Raw genomic sequence first — 8,459 nt, 5'->3', positions numbered from 1 at the left:
GTCGTCTTCTTATTGCTGTAACTATTTGAAACAAGCCCCTTGCAAATTCGTTACTGTCAGAACATCCATTGCCAGAAAGGGTAGCTTGCAGGGAGCCTTTTGCTGACAGAGAAAGTTCTCCATGTATTGTTTGTTCCAGGTAGCTTATCTGCCACCGTTTACCTCACGTTAAGAGACCAGGGAATTATCTGGTAGCTCATGTGTGGGCAGAATCAATGGTCTTTGTTTTCGGAGAAGTCATATTTTGGGACAATATACCTATGGGAGGCACCAGAAGCTACCTGCTAATAAAGGTTTTCAAGCTCCCCCAGCGGTCCACCTGTAGAGGTCCCTCAGGAGGATGCTCAGGCTTATACCTTTAAGAACAGCCGTACCTTGAGGGCTCACGTCGGAGTCACAGATTGCCAGGCGTACATGTGTGTACCGGGACTGGGGTGGACCATAGGAATCATGTCCCAGCCCTTTGATTACAGACTGTCTTGTCCCTGCCTGGATGACTTTTCAGAAGCTGACAGAGCTTTTACAATTTAATTGGTGTTGACACCTTTTGAAGCCATGCCTTGAGGCACTCAGGTCACCGTGTGCTTTCTGTTTCTTTCCCATGCCTCCACTGGGCTAACGCACAGCCGGCAGTGCCTAGCTGGCCCCTGCACTTTTTTTCATGTTCAGACTTGTTCTGGGTCCTGTTACAAGAGACCTTGTTAAATGCCCAGCAGGCAGCGGTGAATGGAGATTTTGACTATGTGGGATTTGAGGCCTCTGGCAATCATGGAGAATAAACTATAAATATAAAAGTACCCCTGTTGTGGACTGTGTTGTTATCACCAGAGATTTATTCCAGAGCTGCTGTCTGTGCCCGCTCGTGGCGGTGGGCCTTGCAATTAGGTTTCTGCTGTCCATTCTTGGGGTTCTAACTGGGGTTTTCCTCTGTCATTATCGCCAGGTGAGCAGTCTTCTTCCCTCTTGGAGCAGCGTTCTCTCCTAACAGTTGTAGGAATATCATTATGAGTGTGGCTTGTCCTCAGACTTTCTTATCTCCAAGTTCAAGGCCAAGACAACAAGGAACAAGGAAGAGTGAACCCTGCATTGTTTTTCAGGTCCAATTCTGAAAAAAAAAAAAAAAAGTCTTTTTGCCCCTCAGGTGTAATGTTAAACAAGCAACTTAGTTCTTAGTTCCCAAGAGTGACAAGCTGAGTGAGTGTCACCTTGTACAGGGCTTGGTTCAATCTACCGTATTTGAAAAATCAGATGTCCAGCCACAGTTATCAATTGGCTATAAACTCGCAGACCATTAAAAAAGTTCCTCGTTCACAAGCCCCACTAAAAATATTCATATTTATGAAACTGTTGAGATCACTGGAAAAGTGTTGTCCCCTGAACATCAAATGTATGTGGTCTACAGTAGAAAAAAATAAGCCAGACAGGAATTTGAATTTTTAAGTAGATTTAAAAAAATTGAGACCATTAACTTCCATGTTAGTTTGCTGTCCTAGAAGATAAAATATATCAGAGAGACAAAGAGCGTTCTGAAAATATTTGTATGGATGGTTATAAATAGAAAATAACATGGATTAAATAAAACATTGCTTTAAATGTTCCTATTTTTACATAATCAAAATCTACTGACTTTCCAGGTCACTATAAAAATCAAGTAGTAAACAAATAAAAATGTGAGTATTATCAGCAATAATTTTCCAGGGAACTCCATAACTAATTTCCTCCAAATCTGAGGAAAATTCACAACGGATATGATTTCTGTTTGAAACCACATTGTCAGCACAAGATTTAGGTAGAGATCTTTTGTTTCCACAATAAATAATTAACCTTCTTCAGGACTACAGGTGCAGTCAAACAAAAATAAACCAAAACCATCAGAAAAGACCGCTTACCTGGATGGAAAGACACGTGAAGGACAAGTTCACCTTTCCAATGCACCAAAACCAGCAACGGTGGGACTACGGCCAGTTATACTTAGTAACACAAAGCACAATTAAAAAGAACTGTGGGCTTGCCAATGGTATTAGAATTTCCCAGGCTCAGAATGGAGGTATGACACAGGGTTTTCATTGTCTGCAAGGCATGGAGGGGACAGGAAAGACTTGTCCCTGTTAGTCCATGTGAAGGGCCAGTGTTCCCAATGCACTGTGTCATTATAAGTCCCGTGATGTGAGGCTGTCACTAAATGTGTTTGAGGCAAGTATCTTCACTGGGAAACACAGCTATCCACTTCCCTAGGCTGCTGGGGGGTGAAGCAGGCAATCTGTGGGCCAGGACCTATGACACACCAATGAAACAGCTGAAAGAGTTTCATCAGATTTTCTTTTTTTGGAGGGCGGTTGTGTGTGGTCTTGTCTGTTTGTTACTGTTTTCCCACATGACACGGTCTGTTACCTTTTGTACACTGAAGGCTTCGTATGTCCTGGGATTAAAATATTATAACCTTCTCCACAGTTGGCATGTCCTTTTTTGGAGACCTGGAGAAAACATCGGGACATTCATCAGGAAACTGGCCTCTGAATTGGGCACTGACGGGACAGTATTTGGGGGAAATAGTGAGGCATCACTTCAGAGGTATAGCTATGAGGCCTCTTCCTCAGGGAACTTGTATCAACATGAAAGGAACCTCGAGAGAAGGAGCTTAAAAATGCCACGTATGGAACTAGGAATAATGAAATCCTTTCAGGTTGATCTCAAGAGAAGGAAACCATACCTGGGACAGTGGGCTCATGGGGTAAAACAGGGGTCAGCGGGGCTTCTCTAATCTCAGCCCCCGCAGAGACGGCAGTGTGGTCCTCAGCGTGCCCACCCCCAGGCCGCGTGCTGGGGCTGTGACGGGGAAGAACACACATTGTTGGCCTCGGGCTCATCCCCTGGTGAGCCCCTCTGTCCTGCTCACCTCTCACGAGCCCCACATCGGCATTTACAAAATGGCTATGATACTCTGCTGACGGTGCTTGCTGGCTGATCACTTGACTGTCACGTCCATGGAGAACAGAGGATGCATTTTACACATCTTTGCCTCCCAGGCCTTTTCTCGGTGCCTCGTGTTCAGAGGGTGGTCAGCGCACACAGATGAAATGGATATGAACACGTGAACGAGTGAAGAGACCAATGGACGGAGATGTAAGGTGACTCCACTGCTGCTACTTGGACTTACTCCGAGCATGGGGGTCCGTCCTTATCGTCCAGGTCTCAGGGACGCCTTCCCGAACAGCGCTAAGTGGCCTCCCTGGTAACACACCCCATTGGAAACACCCAAGCCCTTGTTATTCTCCGTCTGAAGGCCCCACACCAGCAGAAACGAGGCCACCTCTGCTATCAGCTCTGTCCTCAGCCTCTCGCCAGGTACCTGCCAAGTAGAAGGAGCTAAATCAATACGTGTTCAATGAGTGCACGGCTTGACTGTGGTATGAGGCGAGAATACGGGTGCACATTTCAGAAGAAGAATTAGAGCTCGGTGCGGGGGGCTTGGAGAATTTGAGGTGAAGGCAGCGGCCATGCAACGCTGCAAGCTCCTGTCCTGCAAGGCTTGTCTGGGAGCCAGAAAGAGTGGCAGGGTTAGGCTCTCGGGGGCAGAGCTGCGAGGTGTCTCCTCTGTCTCATTCAGGGCCCGACTCACCGCAGACACGAAACGAATGTTTGCTGAAAAGTCGCTCAAGGCAGAAATTCTCGAGGGAAAGGGATCAGGAGGACAAGAGAGGGGGGATGTTTCTTCCTCACGGTCACATTTCCTTCTATAACCGTAAAAAAACAAAAACTAAAACAAAGAATAAACAAAGTCCATGTTAATAAGAATACAGAAAACCTAACTGTACAGACAAGTTGAAACCTTCCCTTTCATAATAACTGAGCTAAGCTGCATCTCTCTATATATAGTATATGCAACCACTCTTTCATTTTTAAAAATTTGGTCAAATTGTTGATCATTTTTAAACAATCACTGGTGTCATGGAAGCCTTGATTGAATTGATTACAACCACCATTTATTTGCGACAGTTTAACTGTCGGCTAATTTAGGGACCATAGAACGCAGGGCCTTTGGACCAGCTTGTATAATATTATTCCTTCAGAGAAAGAGCCTCTGTTTCTGTCGTGTGCCTTAAAGGCACACATGTAGAAGATAACAGTAACAAATACCGTTCTGTTTTACCTGTAATATTGCAGCTGAAGATCATAAAATCGTAGAACAAGAAGGAAACTGAGAGATTACCTCTAATGTCTTCATTGTATACAGGAGACATTTAAGCCAAGGGAGAAAAATAACCATTTTTACAAACTTTTCAGTATACTTTCTTTCTATTGTTGATAAATGAGAATCAAATAACTCAATAGATTTTCCCTGTTGCTTCAGTTTTTAAAAATCTTAGAGCCTAATTGTCTACACACGGTTCCCAGCAGCCTTTAGGCTGTGCTTTCCTGGCAAAGTCTGTCCCATTTTTCAGTAAAAACTGCCATCCTACATTGTGACTTAATCAATAAGCCACTTCAACCCACTTCAAAAGAAGGCATGGTACCAAAAATAGTAATTACTCACAGAATAAAAATTTTACTCAAGAATCAGTTTTTATAATGTGCTCCGCTAATGGGGATCATACTCTGAAAAAATATTTTTTCTCTCCAAAAGAACCAAGTATTCCAAAATGTGTGTGTTTTACAAAAACACCAACAGTGACCGCACCATCAAAATAAAGGCAGGACGTCATCTGGAGAATGGCCAAGTTATCCTCAGCATCGTATCTGCAAAGAGTTTGGCCTCAAAGTTGTGGTAAATAGTGTGACTACCTGTGAGGAGTGAAGATGCAGTTCTCTCCTGACAAATCGGCATCTCCCAGGGCACCTCAAACATTCTGGGTATCAATGAACAAGTTAGGGGAGAGATCAGTGTCCAGCTTTGGCTGTTAAGAGCATTGGCCTAACTTCTCAGCTCCAGTTTCCTCATTTTCAAAATGAGAGTAATAATAGAACTTATAGTGTTTTCATGAAAAGTTAATAAACTCATAGCCTTTTGAGCAGTGTCAATAATTCTGATTATTATTATCATCACTATTCTATATTAAGCATTAACTATGCACTAGGCACAGAGGTTTAATAGCCAGAATACTACAAGACATGGCCCTTGACTTCAAAAAGAAGAATAATGCACATGCAAAAATCCTATTAGATGTATGTAGGGAGATGAGACTTTTGATTTTTAGAAAGCATAATTAATTTAATTTAATGCTATTTTATCTCAATGAAATTGAACTTTGTAAATATAGATTCAGGAAAGTAATACTCACACTCTGCTGCAGTCATCACAGAACTTTAGTCAGGGAAGTGGGACGTCGCATGGACGTGGTTCAAAGGACCATCTCCTGACACGTCCATTATTCGCTGGGTGGCCTCTGTTTTGAATTTCCAAGAAGACAATTTATTCAAACTGAAGTTTTATTAATACTGAGGTAAAAAAGTATTACTTTCACTTCATAGACACAGAATAAAATACATTTTATCCTTTAATACGAGCTAAAACTTTCGAAGTTCCATGATTACAGATAAGCCCTTTTTCCACATTTCTAACTTTTAAATTTCATGTATTTCTTTAAACAGTAAGCACTGCTGAAAGCAAGTCATCTTTTTCCATTAAGAGGGGTCACATTCTACAACCATCATGCTTCCCATGATCAAGTTCATGAGCCCAGCCCCAGAAGCGTGAGTCTCTCTAAGACCAGCACACACCGCGGACTTCCCGAGCTACAGGCCAACGAAGCGTCAAGATTCTGACGTGGCTTTCTCCCCTTGTCAACCTCAACAAATGAATTAGCATTGAGTCGAGGTCACCTTCATTCTCTACTTGTGTGGCTTACTTCCCTTTCATGTGACTGGTTAAATTTCACTTTCTAGCTTCCATTCAAAACTAACAATTTTTTTTTTAATATCTTCATTCCTTCATTTAATGGCTCATAGGAAGTTGAGCTTGAGAAATGGAGACCATCTACAACGCGTATTTTCTATGTGAACATGACCTGACTATCCCACTATGTGGATATCACTTTAACACTCCGGGAATCTCTTGCTCAGAAAGACAAGTTGCAAATAACTTCATGGTCCATTCCATAAACTTCCCCATGATTCATCAACTTTTCCATAGAAAACATCAAATGACAGTTCACATCCGCAAACTCCTTAAACACTTGTCTCAAATCCTCATCCAGTTACGTCCACCAGTGACAACTATTATGCTGCAGTCCTTCATGCAGTCCTTCATGCAGTCCTAGCTACACATCTGTGTAGACAGCCCTGCCTCAAGCCACACTCCGAAAGCTCAATAACTGTCCCCGTTGTCCTGTCCCTTTCTGAGACAGCACCGACGCTCCACTCTGTCTAGGGCTTGTCCCCGCTTCCTGAGGCAAGAATAAACTCAGCTTTGTCTAATCGCAGGTGGTTCTCGTGCCATTTTGTGGAGCCAGCATTCGACCTTTCAATGGTTCGTGGAGCTTCCAGAGACGCACGTGGAATAGAGAGAGAGGCAATGCTGACCTGGTGAGATGGCCAGGTGAGCTGCATTACCGCCAGCAGTCAGGGAAGGAAGGAAGGCGACTGCAGGGTCCCCTCACACCCACAAACCAGCTGTTCGGCTTCCTTACAGAGGAGAACCGTGATCTCTACAGGATGGTAGTGGTTAGCGCATCCATAAATGGAGAGAGTGTGTCTGTAAATGGTTAGAGTAATAATAGCTACTAATATCTAACGCTATCTCAGGGTTGAATGGGGATTAAATGAGTTATTGGATGCCAAGTGCTTCAAACAAGCCCAACGCGTAACAAGTACTTAATCTACCTTCTTCATTCAAGTCACTAATAGAAATTCCGACTAGGACTAAATGAGTGCAGCGTTTCAGTGGTTTACGCAAGATGCCCCCAATGGGATGTAAATCTGTTAGCCAACGATCTGCCTGGTACAGTGTTCAACAAATTGTGCCTTTAAGTGATGACACTATCATTTAGTCTGTATTTCTTCAACCTATCTACCAAAATATCTGAACATATTATCTAAACATAGAAACACAATGCCTAAGGTATTTTCCTATTCTTAAGGGTAATAGTCCTTTTTTNCCAGGACTCTCCAAGAGCTACAGATGGCAGTCTCCCCTCTGGGAACACAAATGAGGGTTCATTGAGGACCAGTCTTCCCCGCCCAGGCCAGGGGGTCCTCACAACGGTTGCCCAGCATCTCGTCTAAATTCCCACACTTCAGGGGCTGAGTTTCAATATCATCCTTGTTCCTTCACCATCTATGGCAGCGGTTCTCAACCTGTGGGTCGCGACCCCTTTGGGGGTTGAACGACCCTTTCACAGGGGTCGCCGGGTACTCGTATGTGGGCGTATCTACATGTGGGCCTGGAGACGGATAGAGAAGTGGTGTCTCGGTTCCTAAGACCATCGAAAATATGTGTTTTCCGATGGTCTTAGGTGACCCCTGTGAAAGGTTGAGAACCGCTGGTCTATGGATTGCGAAGGAGGAAATAACTTTGAAGTTCATAATTCTCTGTACCAAAAGGAGCCATGTTCTTATCTGAGATCATGGACTCTATGCTGGATGAAGAATGCTTGGATTGTCTCATACGGAAAGACCGAATGTCCGACTGGGGAGAGGAGAGGAAAAGATATTTAGTTATTGAAAGAGTGGTCTACGAGTACGGCTGACTTTATGACTGCATACAGTTCCTCTCCTCCAGGTTCACAGGATTACTGTATTCACCACCGGAAGTTCAGTGTGGCCCTGTGATTTGCTTTGGCTAATTCAAGGTGAGCAGAACCAATGTGTGTCACCTCTGGATAGAAACATTTAATTGCAGGTACTTGAGTCTCCTGCCATGACCATATTAAAAATCAAGTGGAGAAACACGGCTCTGTAGAGTCACCGAGGCCCATAGAATATTTGTATAAGCAAGAATTCATTTCTGTTTTAAGCCACTGAGATTTCTTCCTTTGCTACTCTAGCTTTACTGAGCTCATCTTGACCAGACCAGGTCTGATACTAAAACTGGAATAAATATGTTCCTCAATTTTCTGTCTCCTGTGGTTATTGAACTCATTTTCTACAGAGTATTCTATTTTAAAAGAAGGTATCCAAGAGATAATCTAACAAATTATAGCTTCAAACTGATAATAATATGCTATAGTATTTTATGTCTGGTTACTCTATCCTTCAAAATACAAGAATAATTTTAACTACATGAAAAACAGTCAAATAGTTTGATTGAAAAAAACTTGTATCCTGAATCCTTCTATTAAGTGGTGTTCCCTCTCAAAAAAATAAAGATAAGAGTAATCTTTTTGAGTTTTGTTTTGTTTTTTTAAGAATGACCATGCTTCAAACTCTAATGTCATTAGAGTGTACTCTTCAACACGAATCCAACAACCTCAAACCCCAGGCATTTTGCTTGATCCTATGAGTGAAAAAGTCCTGTAGACCAA

The 8,459-nt window shown here is 42.9% G+C and overlaps 1 long non-coding RNA gene across 1 annotated transcript in view; it reads right to left on the bottom strand.

Moving 5' to 3' along the window:
* Positions 1–11: 11 nt before the first annotated feature.
* The window catches only part of LOC109380427 (uncharacterized), an 18,723-nt gene continuing 10,275 nt past the window's right edge, over positions 12–8,459 (bottom strand). Inside the window, exons 3-7 of the long non-coding RNA XR_002123472.1 lie at positions 5,280–5,384; positions 3,620–3,757; positions 2,897–3,349; positions 1,890–2,474; positions 12–1,105 (exon numbers count right to left, since the gene is read on the bottom strand). This is a non-coding gene — a long non-coding RNA (uncharacterized LOC109380427). The remainder of the gene's footprint in view (positions 1,106–1,889; positions 2,475–2,896; positions 3,350–3,619; positions 3,758–5,279; positions 5,385–8,459) is intronic.

Source organism: Hipposideros armiger, unplaced genomic scaffold (genome assembly GCF_001890085.2).
Source record: "Hipposideros armiger isolate ML-2016 unplaced genomic scaffold, ASM189008v1 scaffold_37, whole genome shotgun sequence".
Classification (NCBI taxonomy): Eukaryota; Metazoa; Chordata; class Mammalia; order Chiroptera; family Hipposideridae; genus Hipposideros; species Hipposideros armiger.
This window is presented reverse-complemented; position numbering and strand designations above follow the sequence as displayed.